This window comes from Mauremys mutica, chromosome 5, assembly GCF_020497125.1.
Source record: "Mauremys mutica isolate MM-2020 ecotype Southern chromosome 5, ASM2049712v1, whole genome shotgun sequence".
NCBI lineage: Eukaryota > Metazoa > Chordata > Testudines > Geoemydidae > Mauremys > Mauremys mutica.
The window spans coordinates 120,643,780-120,656,106 of record NC_059076.1 but is presented as its reverse complement, the minus strand read 5'-3'; the positions used below and the strand labels follow the sequence as shown (position 1 = coordinate 120,656,106).

The following is a 12,327-nucleotide window of genomic DNA, read 5'->3' as shown; positions in this document are numbered from 1 at the left end:
TTTTCCTTATCTGATTCAATTAATGTCCTAGAGACAGAAGAGCCTCTTGCCCAGAGATATACTCTCTCCAGGTCAAGGGTGGAGACATTATAGGCAAGTTTGCACTCCTGATGCCATGAATGGAATGTTATGTTATGAATGGAATACTTGAGTTTTCAAGACTGTGATTCTAGTACATTTTAGAAGCATTACACTTCCCTTTTACAATAAAATTAAAGTGTGTCTGTGAGGGGCGGAGGGAGGAAACCCTAAAAAGCCTATCTTGAAAAGTAAAAACTTAACTTTGGCAAGGGAGCGGGGGAAGAGATCAAGACTATTGGATGCATGTTGTTACCATGATCCAATAGGGAAAAGGTAGATTCAACTTACTGTGTGTTGGCTAACATTTAACTGGAGAGTGGGGGAGAAAGAAGGAGAGGAGAGAGATTGATCAGTAGATTATAAATGGAAAGAACAATCTGAACATCCAAAACCACAGCCAGTGTTAATCTATGAAAGCAAATCTTGTGCCTTGCTAATATTACGTTAGAAAGTCTGAATGGTGCCTAAAAATTAACCCTCTTTAGCGCTGTTTTGTAATTATTTGTATTTTATTCTAATGAGGGGAGTGACCCTGTTTCCAAATTTATTGTGAAAAATTCTGCTTTTATTTTCACTGTGACAGCCAAGAAGGCTTTAGTCCTCAGAAAAGTCTCAGAACAATTGCTGAGAACTGCAGAGTATTTAGCTAAGGGCTTAATTACGTCTAGGGTGCCTTAGCTTCTGTGGGAAAAGAGACTCTCTTTCTGTGAAATTCACAACACAGTCATTGCTATTGGATTAAACAATGCCTGCACTTGCCATTGTGGTTGTAGAAAAATGTTAAATTCTTTGCTGTGTAGACCACTTAATTGAATGTCGTCTTTTATAATAGTAGATGGTAGAGGAAGAAATGGATTTATATGTGTCTGCTGAGGAATTTTTCAGAATGGGGCTTTAGAATTCAATCTATAGGCTAATAGGGGTGATGTAGAGACAGCGCATTAAGCCGTAGGGAAGGGTGTGCGTGTGTGTGTCTGTGCATGTGTGTCATTGCTCTCAAGTGACCTCATCTAGTCAGTTGAAGGTAGATGCATCCAGGGCATGATCTTGCCTTCTAAGGGGCAAGGAGAATAAGGGCTCTATCCTGCCAGGAGCTGAGCACTCTGGACCAATTCAGCAAAGCATTTAAGCATATGCTTAACTTTTTAAGAATGTGAGCAGACTATTCACAAACCCTAAGTGAAAACAATGCGGAATCCTTGTGGTACCTTATAATTTATTTGTTAGTCTCTAAGGCCTGGTCTACACTGGTGGGGGATCGATCTAAGATACGCAACTTCAGCTAGGAGAATAGTGTAGCTGAAGTCGACGTATCTTAGATAGACTTAGAATCACTTACTTTGCATCCTCGCGGCACGGGATCAACTGCCGCTGCTCCCCCGTTGACTCTGCTTCCACCTCTTGCCCTGGTGGAATTCCGGAGTCGACGGGGAGCGAGTTCGGGGATCGATTTATCGTGTCTAGACAAGACACGATACATCGATCCCCACTAGATCGATCACTATCTGCCGATCCAGTGGGTAGTGTAGACATACCCTAAGGTGCCACAAAGATTCCTCATTGTTTTTGCTGACACAGACTAATACGGCTATCCCTCTGAAGCCCTAAGTGCTTTGCTGAATTGAGTCCAAAAGGAGAAAAATGGGGCGGCTGCCGAGCATAAGAACATAGAACATAAGAGTGGCCGTACTGGGTCAGACTAAAGGTCCATCTAGCCCAGTATTCTGTCTACCAACAGTGGCCAATGCCAGGTGCCCCAGAGGGAGTGAACCTAACAGGCAATGATCAAATGATCTCTCTCCTGCCATCCATCTCCATCCTCTGACAAACAGAGGCCAGGGACACCATTCCTTACCCGTCCTGGCTAATAGCCATTTATGGACTTAACCACCATGAATTTATCCAGTTCTCTTTCAGTGTGCCAATGACCTCTGCCAGCCCTTGAGAAGGTTATATTGAGAGTTGGCAACCAGAAATCAATCACATGGTTTCTTCTATGTTTAATTATATTCTCTTTTTTTCCTCCAACCTCTTGCTATCTGAGGCAAATAAGTATCATCCCTCCAGGGTGGCTGCTGTGGATTGCCACGTACACGCAGGGGCGAAAGAAAATGCAGGCCTGTTATTTACCAGGCTGCACGTGGCAATAGACTATATTGGTAAGGGATGCAAGGAGAATACGGGTCACGATGCAAACTGCAGACACACACACACAACTAAAGTTAATCAATTTAAAGTTTTATTGGGGATAATTACAAGGGGTAAGGGAGCAGCATATGATTAGCTAATAGAGTTAATGAAACTTAAAACACACAATGACTAAAATATCTACTAACAATATTTATAAACAAAGATGCAGCATTTAGTAATAACCGATACTTACAAATATAAACCAACGCATAACGACTGGCAAACGTAGAAACTCTGTTTGAAACACGTGAGCTGAGAGAGAGGCTTCGAGGTGATCAGGCTCGGTTACGGGTGTACACAGGATACACAGGATTCGTTTTTCTTTCTCCTCTCCCTGCCTGCACATGGCAGGCAGGCCTAAAGTACCAGCTATGACATCATAGAAGTGTCATAAGGGACGGGGCCCAAAACCTGTTTGTGTTCGTTTCTGATTGGCACAAGCAAAGTTTACACCAAGTAGGGGAGCAGGTGCCTTAAAGTCTGGCTTCGCCCCCAAAAGGTGAGGAAATGCATATTGTTTTAGAATGCGTTCAACACTGAATGACAAAAGAAGAGGCCAGGGCAATACCGGTATGGGCAAGTTTTACAGGATGCAGACAGGAACTCATCTCAACAGCTGCCAGTTCTCTTTTGTGGCATGAGTTTGCTTAGGAAGTATTCACAAAAAATAGTTTAGCGAGACAAGGTGGGTGAGGTAATATCTTTTATTGGACCAATTTCTGTTGGTGAGAGGGACAAGCTTTCGAGTCACACAGAGCTCTTCTTCAGGTCTGGGAAAGGACACAGGAGGTAATTGTCCCCCTCTGCTCAGCACCGGTGAGGCCTCAGCTGGAGAACTGTGTTCGTTTCTGGGTCTCACACTTCAGGAAAGATGTGGACAAATTGGAGGGAGTACAGTGGAGGGCAACAAAAATGATAAAATGTTTAGAAAACCTGACCTACAAGGAAAGGTTTAAAAAAACTGGGTATGTTTAATCTTGAGAAAAGAAGATTAAGGGCAGGGGGACCTGATAACAGTCTTCAAATACATTAAAAGCTATTATTTTATAGAGGGCTGTGATCAGTTGTTCTCTATGTCTACTGAAGGTAGGACAAGAAGCAGCAAAAGAGATGTAGGTTAGATATTAGGAAAAATATTCTAAGTATCAGGGTAGTTAGGCACTGGAATAGGCTTCCAGGGAAGGTTGTGGAATCCCCATCCTTGGAGGTTTTTTAAGAAGAAGGTTGAACAAACACCTGTCCTGGATGATCTAGGTTACATGGTGCTGCTTTAGAGCAGTAGGCTAGAATAGATGACCTGTTGAAGTCCCTTCTCCATTTCCATGAGTCTGTTAAATTTACGCCCGATCCTGTAAATTACAGCATGTGGCAAAGTACTTCGCCACTGACTTCAATAAGGCTCCATTTGGGTGGAGCAGTCTGCCTGTGTCCTGTCAGTTCGAGACTCAAGGCCTACAGATCTGAAAAGAACATGTTGGTAGAGAGAGTCTACGTTCTACTTTTTGCTTGATTGAGTAGCCCCTTATTTTAAATGCAGCCCCTACAGAACTTCAGTCACAGGTGGATTTTATAAGAAAAACATTCTGTTTAAGTCTCAGTTTTACTAAAACTGTAGATATTGGTGTAAAACAACATGGTGCCGCATGTCTGAGAAGAGGAGAGGGTTGGCAAGATCTTATATATGTTGTTTTGACATCCTGAAGATTTTTTTTAATGTTTAGCCACACTCTGTCCTTGTCATTAATTCTATATTGTTCAAAATAATATTTTTATTTTATTTAGAAAGCACTCAACCAAAGGTGAAGTGCTTGATAAAGAAGAAGGAAGGCCTCCTGGATGAAACCCACAACTGGGATTCAGAAGAGCTGAATTCTCTTCCTAGCTGTGATGCCAACTCACTGCATAACCTTCAGCAGCTTACTTCGGCCAAACTTTTAAAACTCTGATGTCTAGAATTAAGCAGATTGGGCCTGGTTTTCAGAGGGGTTGTGGACTTGCAACTGAAATGTGGGTACACAGTATCTCTGAAAACCAACCGTTGTGAAGTTTGGTGTCAAACTTTGGGCATTCGGGATTGAGAATTTTGACACTGGAGCTTTGTCCTTAAAAGTGCTGAGCACCTTCATTACTGAATGGAAAGTGCTTAGTTTCTCAAAATATGCATGATATGGTGGAGGATACAACTGTTTGTTTCTTCTGCTTTGCTTTCTGTAAAATGGGCTAATAGTTATCTATCTACTTCCCAGTGGTACTGAGATACTTAAAACTAAAGCTATTTTTTAAAAGCAAAAATGTATTACCGTTATAAATGGCAAAATAGCCCCAAATGATATCAGAACATTTATTTTTGTATCCTCCAAAAGAAATAAATTCTATTTTGTATAAACACACTAATTAAGCATATAAAACACTTTTTAAAAAGAAAAATATTTTTATTTATATATTTTCAGGAAATATTTGACTTGATTGAATTGAATTTCTGCTTCAGAGGGCAAGATGTTAACTTGGGAAAAACTTGGAATTTCTCTTGTGACAGATGATTTTAATCTAATGAATCTCACTTTTATCCTACTCATTCTCCTGGGGTCTGATTAGAAATTGTCTGACAAGGAAAGACTTTTTTTTCCCCTGAAAAGTCACACTTCCTTCTGGAGATGAGTAATGTGAGTGTTTGTTTTAATGAGAGATTCATTTTTTCAAAAAAATAAATAAAAGACCTCCCTAAATAAGAGAAGTTGCCAAGAAGCAGATAATTTCCTTTTTACTCATATGTAGGGCCCTATCAAATTCACGGCCCTGGAAAAACACGTCACGGACCATGAAATCTGGTCTCCCCCTATGAAATCTGGTCTTTTGTGTGCTTTTACTCTATACTATACAGATTTACCCTATTCTATACAGATTTCACAGGGGAGTCAAGCGTTTCTCAGACTGGGGGTCCCAACCCAAAAGGGGACTGTGAGTGAGGGTGTCGCAGAGTTATTGTAGGGGGTCGCAGTATTGTCACCCTTACTTCTGCGTTGCTTTCAGAGCTGGCTTGCCAGAGAGCGGCGGCTGCTAGCCGAGGGCCCAGCTCTAAAGGCAGCAGCACAGAAGTAAGGGTGGTAATACTGTGACCCCTTTTCAATAACTTTGCAACTTACCCACACAGCTCCCTTTTGGGTCAGGACAGGACCCCTAGCATTACAACACCATGAAATTTCAGATTTAAATAGCTGAAATCATGAAATTTATGATTTTTAATATCCTATGACTGTGAAATTGACCAAAATGGACCATGAATTTGGTAGGGCCCTACTCATACGGTAAGTTTCCAGAGCATCTTTTTCTAATCCTTCTTGTTGCATCTGAACAATTTGAGTGAAAATGAAATGTCCCACATCAAAAAGACCAATAGCCTTGAAAGCAGAAACAGATATTTTTGGGGCATTGGTTATGAGTTCGACAGCCTTTCAGTCTCCACCTCACTGGTTAATGAGTGGTCCAGTCAGTAGTGACTGAAAATTATTGCTATATAAAGGCTGTTACAAGGGTCTTTGTAATATGAGTTAATAGTTCAGGCCCTAAAGGAAGTTACAAACATTACCATTGTTACAAATTGACACCTTTGCTAATATCCTCAACAAAAGTGATGCTGGCATGGAGAGTGAATTTTGGTCTCTTTCCAGAACAAGGAAGAGATACGTTAGCAGGTCGTTGCAAGAAATCAGTTCAGTGACTTACTTGTATTGAGAACCTCTGCCACCGAGGCTGTGAGCCTGCTGACTTTCCTGAACACTAAAATAGTTTGAAATGGGAGGAAAGGTTTTCTAGTGCTTAGCGCACACAACTGCTTATCAAGAGATCAATATTGTGTTCCCTGCTTTGACACCCTTTCAGTTAAGTGACCTTGGGCAAGTCACCTGACATCTCTGTTGTTTTACAGATGAGAAGACGTGTCTTCTTCACAGGGGTTGTGAAGCTAAGTTCATTTTATGAATTTGAAGCACTTTGAGATCATTGGCTGTAAAATATTGTACTCATCTGTCGAGTGTGTATGTGTATTTCACTGTTTTCTACTGGAGAGCATCAGAACTATTTAACTATGAGAGATGCCAACTTGCTAACATGTTAGTTCAAGTGCATTGTGCTTTTAGAACTCTGGTGCTCCTCCTCCATCCCTCCAGCTGCTGCTTCAAAGTTCTTGTTAACTCTAGTGTGAAGCTTAGTGGCTACTATAGATGGCCGTGAGCTTATTACAATATTAGTGGATGTCTACACAGGGATAATAGACCCACAGCTGGTCCGGGTCAACTGACTCCGGCTGCAGGGCTAAACATTTCTGTGTAGATGGTTGGACTCTGGCCAGAGCCCAGGCTCTGGGACATTCCGCTATTACAGGGTTCCATACCTTGGGCTCCAGCCCAAATGTCTAAACAGCAATTTTGCAGCATGGAGCCCAAGTCCTGCAAGCCTGAGTCAGTTCTGGCTACACAGAGACTTTTGCATCCACGAATATAACATACTTTTCCAGAAGGCCAAAATAAACAAAGGGGGACAAAATGAAACAATGTGCAGGAGGATTTTTTGCTAAGAGAATGTTTAGATCAGGGATTGTCAACCTTTGGCACGTGGTTCGCCAGGGAAAGCTCCTGGCGGGCTGGGCCGGTTTGTTTTCCTGCCGCGTCCGCAGGTTCGGCGGATCGCGGCTTCCACTGGCCAATGGGGGCGCAGGTTCAGCCAATCGCCGCTCCAGGCCAATGGGGGTGGCGGGAAGCAGTGGCCAGCACATCCCTCAGCCCATGCCGCTTCCTGCAGCCCCCATTGGCCTGGAGCAGCAAACCGTGGCCAGTGGGAGCCGCGATCGGCCGAACCTGCGGACGCGGCAGGTAAACAACTTACCCTGGCGAACCGCATGCCAAAGGTTGCCGATCCCTGGTTTAGATTATAAACTTTTCTGGGGCTTAGAGTGTATCCACGCTTGTGTTTTGTGGAAGACTGACCTCACTGTTAGCTTGAGGAACAGCTCTCAAAACAGCGTTGGGGAGACCCATAGCTAAAGGTAGGCGTGCTTTATGTGGCTGCTGTCCAAGTGCCATTATAAAAGGCAGCCTTTGAAAGCCACTTGTGAACTTTCACCGTCTTCCCTCTCCACAGACTCAGCGTTTTTAAGATTTGTACCTCCATGTTGCCTCCTAGTCTCTTTCTCTTTTCTTTGTTTTTGTTCTCCTTGATGTTCTTAAATTACTTAGCTCTAGGTTGTTTACTTTAAAGTGGGGAGTCTTCAAGACATATATTTATTTGTTCGTTTAGAAAAAGCTCACCATTTCCTGGGCCGAACAGATTAAACCCAAACGCTTGTACCTTTTGTGACCTTCTCTCTTTGTTATATGTTCTAGAAATGTATCCTGTAAATGAGGATTGGTCTTGTTTTTTTATGAGCTCTCCCTGAAAACTTTATCATAAAAGGTGACTTCTTCATTTCTTTTTTACACCGGGAAAAGTCTTAACATTACTGAAAGAATGACTGGTGGCTTGTTTTGATTTCTCACAGAGGAAGCTCAGATTAGAGTCTTACTCACATTAACTGTGTTTCTAGACACTCAAATGTCTCATTATACATATTTCTTAGAGAAGCTGACACTCTGGAAACTCTTAATTAAGCAAGTAGATGGTACATGCAAGTATTCTGGTGCAGTTGTCAGTGTGATTTTGAAAAGGGTTTTGCACCACGAACATTCTACTCTTCTGTCTTCCTCGTTTTCTGACATAGTTCATTAGTGAACTATGGTAATTTGTTTGTGAAATAAAGAGGGAGGTTCTATTGGTTTTATTGCTCCACTGGATCTGCAGTGCCTTAGTCTTGCAGCTGAGTGCCTTTTTCTCTAAAGGAGTTCTGGAGGTTTACAGGAGCCTCCTGGGGCAAACCAGTCTGGCCCGTTTCTTGACTGCAGTGTGGGGATGCTTTGACTTTTTCATGAAGGCAATGATATTCACTCTCACAATGAGGAGGATGTATTTTGGTATTGATGCTAGTTGGTTGCGGATCAGATGAAGTGTGCGTCAAGCTGATTGGAGACAACCCGTGAGAAACTTGTGTTATTTTCCAAAATGGATATAATAGTGCAGATCATCATGGCAGAGTTGAGAGAAGCCATATAGTCTGAGAGATGCCATAGAGATTGGAGGAGTGAAGTCCCTCCATTTGGCATGGAGGCAATGCAGCCTAGTGGCTAGAGCACTGGACTTGGATTTTATGGACCTTTTCATAAAAGCTTTACAACTGCTTTAATGAATGACCATGGGCAAGCCATTTCCCGCCCTGTTCCTCAGTTTTCCAATCTGTAAAATGAGGATAAAGATACACCTTTACCTTGATATAACGCTGTCCTCGGGAGCCAAAAAATCTTACTGTGTTATAGGTGAAACAGCGTTATATCGAACTTGCTTTGATCCACCAGAGTGCGCAGCCCTGCCCCGCCTCCCCCGGAGTGCTGCTTTACCGCGTTATATCCGAATTCATGTTATATCGGGTTGTGTTATATTGAGGTAGAGGTATACTGAACTCCTTTGTAAAGCACTTGGAGATCTATGGATGAAAAGCACTATATAAGAACAAGATGGTATTATTATAAGAATATTAAAAGCAATTAATTTGTTAGGTGTCCATGTTGCTATCAGTTATAGAGTGGCTAGCTGCTTCTTGAGGAATCTCACAGTAATTCTTTCTTAAAGAGAAAATGGATGATGTAGAGAATGGAGTTGGGTGGCGTACAATTAAGTATCTCTGAGTTCCAATCCTGTGCCTGATATTGACTGACATAGAATCATAGAACTGGAAGGGACCTTGAGAGATCATCTAGTCCAGTCCCCTGCACTCATGGCAGGACTAATTATTTAGAGCGGGGTCGGCAACCTTTCAGAAGTGGCGTGCCGAGTCTTCATTTATTCACTCTAATTTAAGGTTTCGTGTGCCAGTAATACATTTTAATGTTTTTAGAAGGTCTCTTTCTATAAGTCTATAATATATAACTAAACTATTGTTGTATGTAAAGTAAATAAGGTTTTTAAAATGTTTAAGAAGCTTAATTTAAAATTAAATTAAAATGCAGAGCTCCCCCCCGGACCGGTGGCCAGGACCCAGGCAGTGTGAGTGCCACTGAAAATCAGCTTGCATACTGCCTTTGGGCACGCGTGCCATAGGTTGCCTACCCCTGCTCTAATGGTTGGGGCAACTTTCTGCTTCTGTTTTCCCCATCTGTAAAATTAAGATAATAATGCTCCTCTTGCAAGGATGTTATGAGGGCTAATGTTTGAGGTGCTTTGTAAAACAAGTGCTTAAGAATTTTCAAAATATTGAACCAGCCTATTACAAAGCATTTTAAGACCCCATGCACTTTTCCATCCATTTCAAAATTTGTCCTTTCCAGTTTCCACAGTGAAATTGAGAACTTTTATTTGGAATTTTTACACGAATATTTCAGTTATTTTTTTTCCATTGTGCCTCATGACTCTTTTTATTCTATTTAATCTCTCCCACCTCTCTTGTTCCCGAATCAAAAGCTTGGCTTACATAGTGGGATATATTTTCATCCTGGTGCCTGGGAAATGAGTTGTGCAACTATCTTTGTTGCTAACAAGAATAGTGCCAGCCACCTTACTCCCTCCATATATGATGTGAATGTGCCCTGGCACGAACAGTATTCTGTTATTGGTGGGAGGGGGAGTGGAGGAATACTGGCGCTTAAAATTTTTATCTGAAACATTTCTTCTTACTGTATGCACACAAAAAAAGTGAAATTGAAGTAATTTTAATTAATCCAGGCTGCAGATGATCATTGACTTGGCTTGAAATCCAATTCTCTTACTCACAAATTGCTTAGTCAAGTCCAGGAGTGGAATGCAGGGCAGTGCATCTAGTTCTGCAGGCTGTTTGAATGGAGCATTATACTGAGCATTGCGACATTGTCTGTGTGCTGAGATCTGTTGTCCCCATGATCTCTCACTTCCCTATTTGGCATGCAGGTAACTGCAGTCCATTTCATTCAAATGAGGTGTGGCCCTTCATGGTTTGAGAAAGCTGCCAGTGTGGCCCTCAGCATCTGACTTCTCTCGTGATTGGAGGCAGTGTGGCTTTATGGATTGACTGCACCCGGGTAGCTAAAACAGCTGCATTTTTACTTTGGTTCTGCCATTGAATCGGGCCTGGTAAAGTTCAGTGACATTTGACAGGAACTGAATCAAAAGAGTTCGATAGAAATGATTATTTTAAAATGATCTTCATTACGTTCTGTAGGATTTTAAACCAATTTACAGAATTTTGTAGCAAGGATATATAATTCTGATCTATATTCTATCAGAAGCTTACTTAAAAATATTTTTGCAAATAAGTAACACATTGCAGTTAAGACCCTTAGGACGACTTCTCCTAATATTCAACCGCGGGGGCCAAAAGTTAAAATAGATAAAAATGGCCCAGTTTTCAGAAGGAGCCACAGATGCTTTTGATGATTGGTTAGTCTAATTTTATGACTGATTTCAGCTGCAGCTGTTGGGCAAAGGCTGAGCATGTTTGAAATTCCCACCTTAAGTGCCTAGCTTTGGGCACCTAGATACAGAAGAGTTTGGACGTAACATGTCTGTTTCGCTTTCCCCAATATGTAAAACAAGGATAGTTATACTTTCCTTCCTCCAAAGGGCCTTAAAAGGATGAAGCAGTTAACGTTTGTACAGCACTTTTAAAATGTAAGACATTACAGAAATGTTATATGCGGTTAATATCTGCTGCACTTTTTCATCTTCTCTCTTAAAGAGGGTAAAGGTTGTTTTCTAGAATTAATGCCTTCGTTGTAATGCCTTTCTTGATTTGTCCATTTGTCATTTTCCATCACTCCCACATCTGGAATGAAGAGAGAGCTTGACTTGATGTACATCTGTTTACTTTGCATTCCATTAACAAACAATTAAGAAAAAGCACAATCATGGCAAGCTAGCACAAAATAGAAACTGTGGAAATTATTTTTGCCACAAATGTGTGTTTGCATCATTCATATAAACAAGCAAGCTTACAGTGACAGACATTTTTTCTTTAAAGGGATATTGTCAAGGTTTATAGACTCCAGATTATCCATCTCTCCTTACTCCTACTCCAGTGGTTGTCTAGCTTTTTCAAAACATACCCCTTTTATGGTAAATCTCCTGAAATATAGCGATCCTTTCTTTCACTGACCTGTCCTGTCTTTGTCCTTCAGCCTACCGTTGTTTGACTGGCAGGTATTAGTATTGTAGAAGACTAAGTTGAACTTTCATTATTCTGTTGCCAGTATGTAACCATATATAACCAGTATAAAAGGAACCAGTATAAAAAGAAGGACAACACTGGAGAAAATCTAGGGCACAGTGGAGCCTTCTGTCCCATTCCACTTACTTTATTATCTTTAACAGTCAGCTGGATGCTAAATAGTTTAAAGCCATAATCAGAAGGCTATCCATGTTAGCCTGTATCCACAAAAACGAGGAGTCTGGTGGCACGTTAAAGACTAACAGATTTATTTGGGCATAAGCTTTCATGGGTAAAAAGCCCACTTCTTCAGATGCATGGAGTGCAAATTACAGATGCAGGCATAAATATACTGACACACGAAGAGAAGGAAATTAGCTTACAAAACTCCCAACTCCCTTCTCTTTATGTATCAGTATATTTATGCCTGCATCTGTAATTTTCACTCCGTGCATCTGAAGAAGGGGGTTTTTTACTCACAAAAAGCTTATGCCCAAATAAATCTGTTAGTCTTTAACGTGCCACCTGACTGCTCGTTGTTTTAAAGCCAAAATGTGACTTTTAAAATTTTTTTTTTTTAAATTAGAGACTCCGTTGTTAACAGCAGCATTTTCATTGCATTGCTTTTAAACTTCAGTGACTATAGTTTTTGTTTGGATATAAACATTTCATCATGGGGTTTACAACCCAAAATGTAAAATTTCCCTAGTATTTGAGGATGAGAAAGTGAAACTAACTATTGTGTTTGTGTGGTTTGCAACAAATGAACAGCCTTCATTAATGGTGAGATGTTTAAA

General features: G+C 41.2%; 1 protein-coding gene across 8 annotated transcripts in view; it reads left to right on the top strand.

Annotated features, from left to right (window-relative positions):
- Positions 1–2,710: 2,710 nt before the first annotated feature.
- AFAP1 (actin filament associated protein 1) overlaps positions 2,711–12,327 on the top strand; it is a 137,684-nt gene continuing 128,067 nt past the window's right edge. For 3 of the 8 annotated variants that reach the window (XM_045018317.1, XM_045018319.1, XM_045018311.1), the window contains exons 1-2: positions 2,711–2,770; positions 4,054–4,278. The gene's annotated coding sequence lies outside the window, so the exon portion shown is untranslated. Of the gene's footprint in view, positions 2,771–2,820; positions 2,957–4,053; positions 4,279–7,700; positions 7,720–10,976; positions 10,996–12,327 lie in introns of those variants that run through there. The other 5 variants (XM_045018312.1, XM_045018315.1, XM_045018318.1 and 2 more) reach the window with 5 other exon arrangements.